Source organism: Pteronotus mesoamericanus, unplaced genomic scaffold, assembly GCF_021234165.1.
Source record: "Pteronotus mesoamericanus isolate MK-2021 breed Mesoamerican mustached bat unplaced genomic scaffold, CSHL_Meso_final contig_40, whole genome shotgun sequence".
NCBI classification, from domain to species: Eukaryota; Metazoa; Chordata; class Mammalia; order Chiroptera; family Mormoopidae; genus Pteronotus; species Pteronotus mesoamericanus.
The window spans coordinates 1,647,560-1,662,460 of record NW_026555150.1 but is presented as its reverse complement, the minus strand read 5'-3'; the positions used below and the strand labels follow the sequence as shown (position 1 = coordinate 1,662,460).

Here is a 14,901-nt window from a genome sequence, read left to right as displayed (position 1 = left end):
ATTCAATACTTATGTTTCCTTTTATGTGAAGAGACATTTATTAGCATAACATTGCTGGCACCTTCCATTTCTTTTCTTTTTTTTAAATTATTTAAATATTTTTATTTTTTATTTTTAAATCATGTTTATTCTACTACAGTTGTCTCAATTTTTCCCCATTTGCCATCCTCCACCAATCCCATGCTGCATCACTCAACCACAGTCAATTCCAACTCTGTTGTCCATATCCATGGGTCATTCATACATATTCTTTGTTTAGTCCCTTCTGTTTCTTTCCACCACTATCCTCCTTCCCTATACCCTCTGGTCATTTTCAGTCTGCTCCATTTTTCCTTTCCTGTAGTTTATTTTGTTTGTTAGTTTATTTTGTTGAATAGAGTCCACTTATAGGTGAGATCGTATGGTATTTGTCTTTCACTGACTGGCTTATTTCACTTAGTATAATATTCTCCAGTTTCATGCATGATGTTGCAAATGGTAGGAGATCCCGCTTTCCTTCTCTCTTTCTTTTTTTAAATGCAGATTGATCTTATTTATTTTTTAAATGTCAAGATTCATTATAAAATATTAAAAAATTTAAATCCATTATAAAGTCTCAGCAATTAAAACAACAAGACACCAGGACAGAAATAATCAAGTAGATCAATGAAATATAAGGAGCATTATACAAAAAAATGTATATATGTCTGTCTAACAATGCAATGTATGATTAAATTGATAGTTCAAATCAGTGGGGAAAAGATGCTTATTCAACAAAGAAGCTGCATGGACACTTATTACTTGATATAAAACAAATATAGAGCCCTATTTCACACACTATACAAGAAATATTCAGGTAAGTTAAAAATCAATATGTACAATCTAAGGAGTTTTTGGAGAAAATTCAGAATAAGATTTTCCTTACCCTGAAGTTACATATTCAAACCCAGAAGCTATAAAGTAAAATATTGACAATACAATTATATTAAACATTTAAGACTATAAAGTAATATATGTGTATATATATATATATATATATATAATGACTGTTAAAAAACAAGTAATAGACTAGAAAATTATTTGTAACACATATAACACAGGTTAATAGGTTATTTTTTTTAGGGCAAAAATTCTACAAACCAGTAATAAAAAATAATTGATAAAGAATACCAAAAAGTAATTTAAAACATTTTAAAAATAATAGAAATAGACTAGGAATATACAAAAACAAGTTTACTTTCAACAAATGATCAAGTAACCATTAAAATAACACATCATTGTCACAATCAGATTAATAAATATTAAAATATTGGTAATATCAAGTATGAGTGACTGTGAAAGGAACTGGGTATCATAGACTCTTTTTCTTCATCTTCTTAAAGCAGTCCTTTTTGCATATTTTGCAGTGCTGGTTTGGTGGAGGTGTATTCTTTTAGCCTTCTTTTGTCTGGGAAACGCCTTATTTCACCTTCCAATTTAATTGAGACCCTTACTGGGTAGAGCAGTCTTGGTTGCAGGCCTTTGCTTCTCATTACTTGGAATATTTCTTGCCATTCCTTTGTGGCTTGCAGTGTTTCTATTGAGAAGTCAGCTGCTAACTGTACTGGTGCTCCCTTATATGTTACTACCTCTTTCTCCCTTGCTTGCTTTAGGATTCTGTTTGTCTTTGATATTTGCCATTTTAATGATGATGTGTCTTGGGGTGGGCCTCACTGCGTTCTCTTGAATGGGACCCTCTGTGCTGCCTGGACTTGAGTGATTTTTTCTCTCCTCCAATTAGGGAAGTTTCCATCATTACTTTTTCAAACAGATTCTCTATTCCTTCCTCCTCCTCTTCTCCTTCCGGTATCCTTACTATACAAATACTATTACATTTCAGGTTGTGCTTCATTTCCCTCATTGGCTCTTCATTCCTTTTGAGTCTGTTCTCATTTTCTTGCTATTTCTGCGAGCTTTATTCTACCTTATCCTCCAACTGATTCATTCCTCTGCTTCATCTAGCCTTCTTTGGATTCCTTCTATTGCCTTCTTCAATTTGGAATTTGTATTCTTCATTTTCTCCTGCATCTTATCATTAGTTTCTATGTCTTTTTTCATGCTGATATAGTTTGTAGTAAGCTCTTCATAGTTTCACAGTAGTTTTTGTTAATTCTCTTTGAGCTCACTCAGCTCATTGACCTTCCTTAGAACCATTGTTTTGTACTGAATATCTGTAGTTTGCTTGCCTCTATTTCATTAATTCTCTTTCTGGGGATTTCTCCTTTTCCTTTGACTCTAGGGTGTTTCTTTTTCTTCCCATTATTTGGGAGGCTCTTCTCTTTTACTTCTGCTTCTTACATTAATGTGTCTTGACTTCTTGACTTTGTGGTGTGAACTTCTATGGCAGGGGACCGCTATTTTTTTTTTCTTTCTGGATCTAACTCTGACAATGTCAGATGTTGATTCTGTCTGACCTTAGGCAGTCTGTTTGAGAATTCCAGGAATCTACTGTCTGTGGCTGTCTCCTTCAGCTATTAATTTAGTCCCTCTGTACTTGGCAGGCTGGTTTAGGACACCAGAGGGCGGGGCAGAGTCCCTCCTTGGGGAAGGGTTGTTGGGTCCTCTCTTGCTGGTGCCACTCAGGGGAGTGGTCTCCCTGAGCATAATGGCTGCTGCCGTCTGGGGGAGGAGTCAGCACTGGGATCCCACCAGCTACTCTCTCAGTTCTCTCCCCAAAGCCTCCTTCCCCAGTCTCTTCTCAGGTGTCTCTAACCCACTCTGCCCCCACCTTTGCAAGAGCCCAATGTTAAGTGGCTGCAAATAAAAAATTATGTGCTGGTCCTTTAAACAACTCTTTGCATCTCCAGTTGCCCATCTCTGGCAGGGAGCAACCCTGGCACTTTTCGCAGCTGGCTGTTGCCTGTGTACTTTTTGGGCTCTGGAACTGTTGTCTGGAGATTCCTTCTTATGGTTTACACCCCGGTATTCTCAGGGGGATCCAACTGGCCCTTTACATATTGTTCTTGAGCTGCCACCTGTGGGCACCCTCTCACTGTCTCGAGTCTTTACCATTCTCCTTACCAGCTAGATTGTGTGAAAACCGATTCCTCTCTGTCTGAGGTTTTAAGGCTCGTCTCTCACTATTGCTCAGTTTGTGCCAGGTGATTTCTCCACAATTTGTTTTAATTCTAGGTTGGTCATGGGAGGAGGTCAGTGTGACTTCCACTCACTCCTCCACCATCTTGGTTCTCCCTCCATTTCTTTACTATTTTATCCTAGGTTATTTGAAATAATTTAATATTATTAGTGAATTTTTGAAGGAGAAATTTTTTATGACTACTGATTTTTCTTTTCTTTGTCTCTTGTGAAATAAGTTGTCTACAAGATGCACTTTTTTTTCTTCTGCCCCTCTTAAGGTGTAACCTATGACAACTGGCATGTCACTATTAGGACATCAGAAATTCTCCAGCTGTATAATTTTTTACACAGAAATTCCCCTCCATGATCACAATCATTTTCTCTTGCATTGTAGTAGAATATAATATTAATAACCTCACTTACTTATAGATATTAGCCACATTCTCCAGGAATAAAGGTTATATTTTGATGTCAATATTCTCTATTTATTTGTCTTATTTCCCACTTGGTTTAGCCAGAAATATTGAGAAACAGACCTTTAGTGGGGGCACTATAATTCTTGGAGTCGAGGTTTCTCACAGACCCTTATGGATGAACTTAAACTTTGTTGGCATTAAATTATGTGTAGGACATATAGGCTTTTGATCTTGAAGTTTACAGTGAAAAATGGCTTGTTTTTATATTTGTGAAGATAACTTTTAAGTATAGTGATCTTAGGGTATGTTGTATTTTGACCTTGACAGGTGAATATAATTTATGTAGTATTTTCAGAAATGCTTCTTTTGGGACACTAAATTTACCATACATGAGTAAATGCACAGACCAAGTGTTTCAGGATTCATCAAATGTATATTTGGAAATTTTTAGAGTTTTGGGCCACAGCCATGGACTAGCCTTGGAAAATGTTAGCTACATGAGCTTTGCAAACAAATGCTAGCCATATTGATTTTGGAAATATGTGGGCCTCAGAAAAATGTCATACTTAGTAAACAGCTTTAACCAAGTGGTGTAAAATTAGGGTACAGACTACAACTTCAATATAAACTACATAGGCACTATCCTTAGCACATGTGTGTGGGGCTGAAGAAGCCTCAGCAGACATAACTGGGGCACTGAAGCCTTGTAAACAGGTACAATTGAAGCAAAGATTCAAATTTAAGAAAGTGAGAAAGACAAACGCCATATGATTTCACTCATTCGTGGAATCTAATGAACAAACTGAAGTAATAAGCAAAATAAGGACAGACTCATAGATAGAGAGCAGGCTGACAGCTCTGGGGGTGGTGATGAGGAGGAAGGATTGAGCAAAAAAGAAAAAGGATTCATAAACTTGGACAACAGCATGATGATTGCAGGGGGTGGGGTGAGTGGAGGTATAAGGGGGACAAATGCTAATGGACAAAAATACAATAAAAATAAATTAAAAATAAACAAATGTAAGGAAGATAACCATTCCATATGTCTTTTAGCTATTTATAGAACAAAATTTGCTGCCTTTAAATTAAAAGACAGTGAAATTCCTCAGATATTATGAACTAGAGTTTCCATATACAAATTGTTGCAGTCTTATAAAGGCAGCCCTATATCTTCTGCATTCAGTGCCAAAGAAATGGTAAAGGAGAAAAATTTGGATCCATGTACTGCAGACTGCCTACAGGTTCACTTCCAAACATGTGGTCTCAGCATGAATCTGAAATCACTGATTACTGAGGAGGGGAAAAATGTTTTTTTAGAACCCATGTTTCAGAAAACTAAGCTATTCCATAGCAAGCTCCAGTGGAAGTTACCACTGGGACCTAGGACTAGAAAGCCCTTTTTACAAAACAATGTGCATGTTATTTTGCAAGAAAGTTTCCAATTCAGAAAAGAAATACAGCCTTAAAATATAAATGTGAATGAAGATGTTTTGAATAAGCAATAAAACACTCTCAAGATCTGGTGAATGAAATTATCAACTTTGCAGATTTACAAACTTCTTATAGGTTATAATATAATCATAAAAAGGCTGAAGGAGCTATATTAAAATCAAATAAAACTTCAAGACAAAGAGATACAGAGACACACATTGAGAAAATTCTTAATAACAAAAAAAAAATCAATTCATTAGGAAGACACAAAAATCATTAATGTGCATGTATCCTATAATAGATCTCCAAAATACATGAAGCAAAATTTGGCCAATTTAAGGGGAAAAATAGTCAATTCCATAATCACAGATGGGGATTCCAATACATATCTCTGCAACTGGTTGAACTAGAAGGAGAGAGAGGGGTAACGGGATAGAGAAGGGGAAGGGTCAAATCAAGGAACATGTATGAAGGACCCATGGACAAAGACAATGGGGGAGGAGGATTGAATGTGGGAGGTAGAGGTGAGTAGGGCAGGGGAGAGTAATGGGGGGAAAAACAGGAACAACTGTAATTGAATAACAATAAAAATATTTTTAAAAAACTGAAAAAATATAGATAATCTGAACAACAATATAGATTAACATGAGCTAATTAAAGCTGTGAAACACTATATCCTAACAGTATAGAATATAATTATTTTCAAGTGGATATGGCTCATCTCAATATTTAAAAGAATTGAAATACATAGCATGTTCTCTCTTTTGTTTTTTATATTTTCCATTTTAATCTTGAAATTTAGGGTTAGGATTAAGAGGCAAATATACAGAGAAAAAGCCATAAGAAGACACAGTGAGTGGGTGGCCATTTAAGATTTAGCAGAAGCAAATATCCTTCTGAGCATGAAAAGTCCAACCCCCCTGCTAAACAATAATTTATTTCAGGGCATATCCTCACAGACAACTGACTGTACTTTTCCTGCCTATATGTTAAGCAACTGAGGAAGCCTTTGACTCAGTGAAACTATGGACCTAATTGGATATTACTGGAGAAAGTGGGAACCCTTGTCTTGCTTCCAGTTTAACTTGGGAAAGCTTTCTGTCTTTCAACATTGTATATAAAGTTGGCTGTGGGTTTTCATACCTGTTCTTTTTCAGTTGGAGGAAGTTCCCACCTATTCCTAGTTGGAAAAGAGTTTTTATCATGAAAGGTTGGAGGCTTTTGCCAAAGGCTATTTTTAGAATTTAATATTTTACTTTCATTCTTACTTCATTCTATTACTGTGAGGTATTACATTTTTTATTTTCATATGCCAAATTACCCTTGTATCTGGGAAATCACACTTGGTCATATTGTACATTTCTATTAATAAGTTGTTGGATTTAGTTTACTAACATGGTTTTGAGGAACTTTTATTGATATTCATAAGGGGTATTTGGTGTAGTTTTCTTTTGTGATACCTTGGTATCAGGGTAATACTGGCCTCATAGATTGAAATAACAAGGTCTTCTCATTCTACTTATTTGGAATTGTTTGAAAGTTATTACTGTTAATTCTTCTTTAAATGTTTGGTAGAATTTATCAGTGAATCCATCTGATCATTGGCTTTTTTTTGTTGAGAGAGTTTCATTACTGATTTTAGTTCTATACTAGCTATAGGTCTATTCAAACTTTCCATTTGTTTTAAGTCAGTTTTGATTGTAGCTTTCTAGGAAATTTTCCATTTCATCTAGGAATTATGTGAGTATAATTTATGTGATATTATAAGTTATGTGAGTATAATTATTCAAAGTATTATAATGCTTTTTATTTCTGTACATTAATAATAATGTCTTTATTTCTGTTTATAGTAATTTTATTCTTTTTTCTTAGTTAATTTAGTTAATAATTGCAATATTGTTGACCTTTCAAATAGCCATTATTTGGCTTAATTGCTTTTTTCTATTTTTATTTTGTTTCCACTATATATTTATTATTTCCTTCCTTCTGCTACCATTGAGTTTAGGTTGCTCTTCTTTTTCTAGTTTCTTAATGTAAAGTTATAAAATGTATTTGAGATTTTTTTTAAATTAATTTATTTACTTTTTAAATACATTTGTCTCTGCCTTCCCCCCTCTCTTTCCCTTGCCCCCTCCCACCTTCCCTCCCTCAGCTCTTCCCCTTTGGTTTTGTCCATGAGTCCTTGCTATATGTTCCTTGACTTTCCCCTTCCCTTCCCTTTCCCTGCCCCCCCCCTTCCCTCTTGTCTCTGTTGATTTCTTTTCCTTTCAGTGTTGCTGGTCATATTTGCCTTGCTTCTTTGCATTGTTGGTTAGGTTCCGCTTATAGGTGAGATCATATGGTATTTGTCTTTATTGTAGATATTTACCACCATACAAATCCCTTGGTGTAAGACTTTCACTGCATCTTTTTAAAATTTTGCATACTTTAAATTCAGAACAAAATAAAAAAAAACAATACACAACAACATCCAAACCTGGTGTCAAATATTTGAAGGGAAGGCTTGAGGCCCTTGTAACCTGCCTTAGGCAAAGACAGGAGAGAAAAAAACCACTAAACAGCAGAGGTAAACCAGGTGAGCTAGGGCCACTCAGGGCTGCTAGAGAAGCCATGAAGACACTACACAGAGGATACAAGGTCTACAGGTAGAAAACTCCTAGTCTACTTCTTCCATGCAAGAGGCATCCTCATTTCCCTCAAGTTGGGGGGACCTCATCAGGAACAGCAGCACTGGGTTCTTCTGCTACCACTTCATCTTCATATCTTCATCAGTGCCTAGGCCTAACTTGATCATGCAATAGATGCGGTTGGAGTGGGTCTGGGGATCTTCAAGTGAGAAGCCAGAAGCGCACAGCACAGTTTGAAACAGCAACACTACAAGGTCCTTGAGAGCCTTGTCATTCTTGTCTGCCTCTGCCTTCTGCCATAGTCTCCACAATGGGGTGGTCAGGGTTGATCTCCAGGTGTTTTGTGGCCATCATGTAGCCCATTGTAGAGTTATCACAAAATGCCTGGGATTTCATGATATGCTCCACGTTAGCTGTCCAGCCATAGGTGCTAGTCACAATGCAGCAGGATGAAGACAAGAGCCTATTGGAGATTGTCACCTTCTCAACCTTCTTATCCAAGGTCTCTTTCATGAGTTTGCAGAGGTTCTCAAACTTGGCCTTGCTCTCCTCCATTTTCTTCTTCTCTTCATCCTCAGGTAACTCTACCCTCCTTGGTAACTGAAATCAAACTCTTCCCATTGAACTCTTTGAACTTCTGTACACAGTTCTCATCAATAGGCTCTGTCATATACACTACCTCAACACCCTGCTTCCATACTCACTACACAAAAGGAGAGCTGGAAACCTGCTCTTTGCTCTCACCAGTGATGTAATAGATAGACTTCTGGGACTCCTTCATGCGAGAGACTTATTCCAAAAGAGAAGTCATTTCATCTCCAGACTGGAAAGTGTGATAATGCAGAAGCTCAGAGGGGCATTGCCAATTAGTTGAGTCCTCATGGATCTCAAGCTTTAGGTTTTTAGAGAATGCCTCATATAATTTCTTATAGTTCTCCTTGTCTTCTGCCAGCTCAGAGAAGAACTCAAGGCACTTCTTAACAATGTTTTTATGAATGACCATCAAGATTTTGCTCTGCTGAAGCATTTCTCAAGAGATGTTCCATGGCAGGTCCTCAGAGTCAACCACAACATGGATGAAGGTGAGATACTCTGGCATCAACTCATCACAGCTGTCCATGATGAACACATGACAGACATAAAGTTTGATATTGTTTTTCTCCTTGTTCTCAAAGAGGCCAAAGAGAGCCCAATGGGGAATTAATAGCAATGCCCTGAATTCCAACCGACCTTCTACAGAGAAGTGTTTGACTTCCAAGTGGTCTTCCCAGTCATTGGTAAGGGTCTTATAGAACTCTCCATATTCTTTTGGGTGATGTCATCAGGGTTTCTCGTCCAAATGGGCTTGGTCTCATTCAGTTCTTCATGATCGATGTATTTCTTCTTAATCTTCTTTGTTTTCTTTTTCTTATCCTTAACACTATCATCCTTCTCATCTAAGCCCATATCTTCAATCTTGGGTTTCTCCTCATCATCTTTATCTTCCTCTTCTTTCTCCTTTATCTTCCTCTGCTTCATCATCACTGATTTCTTTCTCTCATTCCTTCTCCAAATAAAGGGTGATAAGATAACCTATGAACTGTGAGTGCTTCTTCACAACATCTTTGACCTGCCTCTCCTTTAAGTACTCTGTCTGGTTTTCTTTAAGGTGAAGGATCACTTTAGTACCCCAGCCAATAGACTTACATGATCAGCTTGCACAGTGAAGGAACCCCCAGGAGAAGACTCCCAGGCATACTGCTCATCATCATTGTGCTTTGTGATCACAAATACTTTCTCTGCCACCAGGTAAGCAGAATAAAAGCCAACACCAAATTGTCAAATCATGGAGATGTCTGCACCAGTCTGAAGAGCCTCCATAAATGCTTTTGTACCAGACTTGGCAATGGTTCCTAGATTACTTACCAAATCAGCTTTGGTCATGCCAATGCCTGTGTCTACCAGAGTCAAAGTGCATCCCTTAGGGTTGCGGATGATGTCAATTTTCAGCTCTTTACCACTGTCCAACTTGGAAGAGTCAGTCAGGATTTCATAATGTATCTTGTCCAAAGCATTAGAAGCATTACTGATCAACTCCCAAAGGAAAATTTCCTTGTTAGAGTAGAAGGTATTGATAGTGAGAGACATGATTTGGGAAATTTCTGCCTGGAAGGCAAAAGTCTCCACCTCCTCCTCTCCGTGGTGCACTTCCTCAGCCATCTTGAAGGTGAAGAGATGCAAGTACTAGAGAGCAGGGACTATTTTTGGCTCTCACACTGCAAACTGCATACATGGGGTTTACTCAAAAGATCACTGCATCTTATAAGCTTTGTTTTTTTGTGTATTTATTTTCATTTGTTTCGAAGTATTTTCTAATTTCTTTTGTTATTTCTCCTATCATTCATTGGTTGTTTATGATCATGTCATATAATTTCCATATATTTGTGAGTTTTCCAGTTTCTCTTATTGATGTCTAGTTTAATTTTGTTGTGGTTGTGGTATGATTTGAAACTTTAAAAATTTCTTGAGACTTGTTTTGTGGCCTAATATTGTTATTGAAAAAAAGTGGGGTTTAGCTGCCTCACACCACCCATATAGGCAAATTCCAGGGGCAGAAGTTTGGAGAGAAAAGGAAGGAGGTCTTTATTCAAAAGCTATGTAATCAGGGAGGATAGCAGGCTCCTGCCTCAAAACCCATGCCCTCCTGAAAACCCAGAGGAAATCCCAGCAACCCTATACTGGACAAGTCCAAGGCTGTGCCTGGAATTCCTTCTCCCATTCAAAATATCATCCTTTGAGAATTGCATGCAGCTGCTGAGTTGTGATCCAAGCAGTTCAGCTTCTCTCCCTACCACTGTCAGGCCTTAGCCTCCCTCCTTTTCAAAATCATCATTTTACCATGTCACTTCCAGGATCTGCTTGCCCACAAAACACTGGCCTGCATCTGCATGGTGGATCCAAGAGAGAGAGAGAGTGTGAGCATCTCTCCCTTCCCCAGGTTTATACAAACTACCCCTGTGGGCTGGACCAGGTGGTCCAACTTCCATTAGCTTACGGAGGGTCTGCCCCGCCAAACAATCCTATCCTTTCTCAGTCTAGACCAACAGGTATTCTACTGGATTGGAAGGGACTAGGAGGGCTTTCTCCTTAGCCAGTCACCTCTGCTAGCCTTACACATGCTCACTGCAATGGCTTCCTCCGGCTACATTGGGGGTCAGGGGTGGATCTGTCATAACAGGTGCAGTGAGCCTGGTTATCCAAGCAATGTGATACTTTCCTTGTTGCCCCTCACCTACGCTCCCTCTCACACTTCAGGCACCAGCCAGGCTACCAATCCTGGCCAGATCCCAGTGTCAATATACAGAATAACCTAGAGAATATTCTGCACGTCCTTCAGAAAAATGCGTATTCTGCTGTTTTTGGTGGAGTGTACTATATAGCTTTGTTATTACTTGTTGTAATATGAGATTGTTTGAGATCTATTATTTCCTTAGTCATCTTCTGTCCAATTATTCTCATTATTAAAAATGGAGTATTGAAGTCTTAAATTACTTAGAATTTCTTCTCCTTTCATTTTTGTCAATATATTTTGGAGTTTTGCTGTTAGATGATATATATGTATATAATTGTTACATCTCAATGGACTGAAAATTTTATAAACATATAATGTCTTCCCTTGACTATCCCAACAGTTTTTTTACCTAATCTCTAATTTGTAAGTACTAATATAACTTCTCTAGCTTCCTTTTGGTTACTATTTGTATGGAATATGTTCTTCATACTTTCACTTTCAAACTATTTGTGTCTTTGAATATATACTGAGTCACTTGTCACAGTATATAACTGATCATACTTTATTACCCATTTCTCCATATCTTCCTAATAAATGAAGAGTTTTATCCATTTATATTGAAAGGAATTACTGATAATAAGGGACTTATTTCTTCCATTTTGCTATGTCTTCTATGTCATGTCTTTTTTGTTGTACACTTCCTCCATTACAGCCATTTTTTGTGTGTGTTTTCTATGTTTTTGTTTCTGTAGCATACTGGTTTTGTTCTCTTCTAATTTACTTTTCTGCATTTTTTAGTTATTTCTTTCATATTTACCATGGGAATTACAATTAGCATCTTACAATTATAATCATTTAGTTTGCATTAATACCAACCTACTTTTAGTAGTATTCAAATCTCTTTTGCCATACACTTTCATTTTATTTATTTATGTTTTTATTGTCACTACTCACATGTCTACACATTGTGTGTCCATGTGGATATTTATAATTATTGCTTTACATATGCATTTTAAATCAAGTAAGATAAAGGAGGACTAAAAAAATTAAAATAAAATAATTCCAACATTTATATTTACCCATTTAGTTGCTTTTTTCAATGTTCTTTATACTTCATATAGTTTCAAATTACTGTTTACTGTCCTTTCCTTTCAGCCTGAATGAATCCTTTTAGCATTTGGTGAAGTGCAAGTCTTCTAGCAATTAACTTCCATAGCTTTCTATTTAATCTGAGAATGACTTAAGGTTAACTTTCCTGAATGTAGAATTCTTGGTTGGTAGTAATTATTTCCTAACACTTTATTTTTTAAAATATTTTCTAATTTAGGACTTCAAGATGGCATAGGAGTGGGTGGAAGTCACGTTGACCTCCTCCCAGGACAAATCTGGAACTACAACTAAATTGTGGAGAAATCACCTGGAAAACAACTGAACAGTAGCAAGAGAGGAGCCTTAAAACCTTGGACAGACAGAGGAATTGGCTTTAGCATAACACAACTGGTAAGGAATGTGGTAGAAACTTGAGAAAGAGGACTAGGCGCCCATGGGCAGCAGCACCAGAGAGATATTAAAACAGCCAGTTGGAGCCCCCTGAGAAGAACAGAGTCTAAACCATAAGTGGGGATCTCAACCCTACAGCACCAGAGCCCAAAAAGCAAACGGATAACAGCCATCTGAGAAAAGCAGCAGTGTGCTCTCTACCAGAGACAAGTGGCTGGAGATGCAAAGAGCCATTGAGAGGGCCAACACAAAAATTTGTGGTGGCAGCCACTTATCCTGGGCTCCAGCGGAGGCGGAGCAGAGTGGGCTGGAGATGCCTGAGGAGAGACTGGAGAAGAAGACTTTGGGGAAAGAACTGAGAAAGTGAACTGCTGATTCTGCTGCTGACTCACCCCCCATTCTAAAGCTGCTATCTTGCTCAGGCAGACAACTCCACTAGGCAGCAGCAGTGTGAAATGATGCAGTAGCCTCGCCTCCAGGAGACTCTGACCATCCAGGTGTTGTACAGGCCTGGGTGCTGAGTACAGAGTGGAGGTAACAGAGAGTAGATTCCTGGAAAAAGGGGACACAGGACAGTCTAGAGACGTTTGAAGAAAGTCTGGCAATGGAGGGGGTGGGGAGAGAACTGAGGGAGTGGCTGGGGAGATCCTGCTGATGACTCCTCCACCATATGGCATCAGCCATCTTGCTTAGGTAGACTACTCCCCTGAGTGGCAGTGGAGTAAGGAAACAGTAGTCCTTCCCCCAGGAGGCTCAGCCACAGCCCAGTGTTGGGCAAGCCCGAATATTGAGTAAAGAGCACTAGTCACAGATAGTAGATCCCTGGATAAAGAAAACACCAAGTGTTCTAGAGACACTTGAGGAAAGTCTGGAGATAGAGATGTTGGGGAGAGAACTGAGGGAGTAGCTGGGGCAATCCCAGTATGACTGCTCCCCTGTATGACAGCAGCCATCTTGCTCAGGCAGACTAAAACACTAAGAGGTGGAAGAATGAAAGAACATAATAACCCCACCCACAGGATGGACTCTGTCCATCCTGACTGCTAGGGCAGAGTGACTAGATTAAAAACTTGAGAAGACAACACAAACAGTAGATTCCTGGAAGTCGCTTAAAGACTGCTTAAGATCAGACAGGGTCAAGACCTAACAACATCAGAGGCAGAGCCAGAAAGAAAGAAAGAAAAATGTTCTCCTACCAGAGAAGTTCATACCACAAAGTCAGAGAGTCAAGAAAGATCAATTTAAGAAACAGAAGCTAAAAAGAAGAGTCTCACAAATAAAGGGAAGATAAAGAAACTCTAATCTAAGGGAAAGGAGTAATCCTCACAAAGAGAATTAAATGAAACAGTCAAATAAACTATCAGATACTGAGTTCCAAATAATGGTTCTAAGGAAGCTCAGTGAGCTCAAAGATAATTACCAAAAAAATATAGGGAAAGTATGAGGAACTTATTACAAATTATATCAGCATGAAAAAAGACAAAAATTCTCAATAAGCGGCAAGAGGAAATGAAGAATACAATTTCTGAATTGAAGAACATAGTAGAAGGAATCAAAAGCAGACTCGATGAAGCAGAGGATTGAATCAATGAGGTGGAGGACAAGGTACAAAAAAAAAACCTTCCAGAAAGACCAAGAAAATGAAACAAAAAGACTCGAAAAGAATAAAGAGGCATTCAGGGAAATGCAAGACAACCTGAAATGTAATAATATCCGTATAATATGGATACTAGAAGGATAAGAAGAAGAAGAAGGAATGAAGAACCTATTTGAAATAGTAATGAGAGAAAACTTCCCTAATTGGAGGAGAGAAAAAGTTATGAAAGTCCAGGAAGCACAGAGGCTCCCATTCAAGAGAACCCAACGAGGCCCATTATAAGACACATCATCATTGAAATGGCAAATATCGAAGAAAAAGAGAGAATTCTAATGGCAGCAAGAGAGAAACAAATAGTAATATAAAAGAGAGCCCTGATACGGCTAGCAGCTGACTTTTGAACAGAAATTCTAAAAATGAAAATGGAAAGGCAAGAAATATTCCAAGTCATGAAAAGCAAGGGCCTGCAGCCAATACTAATCTACCCAGCAAGGCTATCAATTAAAATAGAAGACAGAATAAAGAGTTTCCCAGACAAAAGAAGACTAAGTATATTCACCTCTCCCAAACCAGCACTACAAGATATGCTAAAGAGACTGCTTTAAGAAGATGAAGAACAATAGTGAGAAAGAGAGGATAACAGGTAGAAAATGAAAAAAAAATGAATAAGTACCTAACAATAATAGCTTTAATTGAAATGGATTAATTGCCCCAATCAAAAGACATAGGATAACTGAATGAATAAGTAAACATAACCCACACATATGCTGCCTAAAAGAGAACCACCTCAAAACAAGGACCTACACAGACTGAAAGTAAAGGGTTGGGAAAAAAAAGTTCCAAGCAAGTGGACAGGGAAAAAAAAGCAGGAGTAGCAATACTTATATCAGAAAAAATTGATTTCAAAACAAAGGTCATAAAAAAAGACCAAGAAAGACTCTTATGACATTCAAAGGAAGAATT

The 14,901-nt window shown here is 37.9% G+C and overlaps 1 pseudogene; it reads right to left on the bottom strand.

The window, feature by feature from the left end:
• Positions 1-7,599: 7,599 nt before the first annotated feature.
• LOC129073281 (heat shock protein HSP 90-beta-like) lies at positions 7,600-9,769 on the bottom strand (annotated as a pseudogene).
• Positions 9,770-14,901: the final 5,132 nt, after the last annotated feature.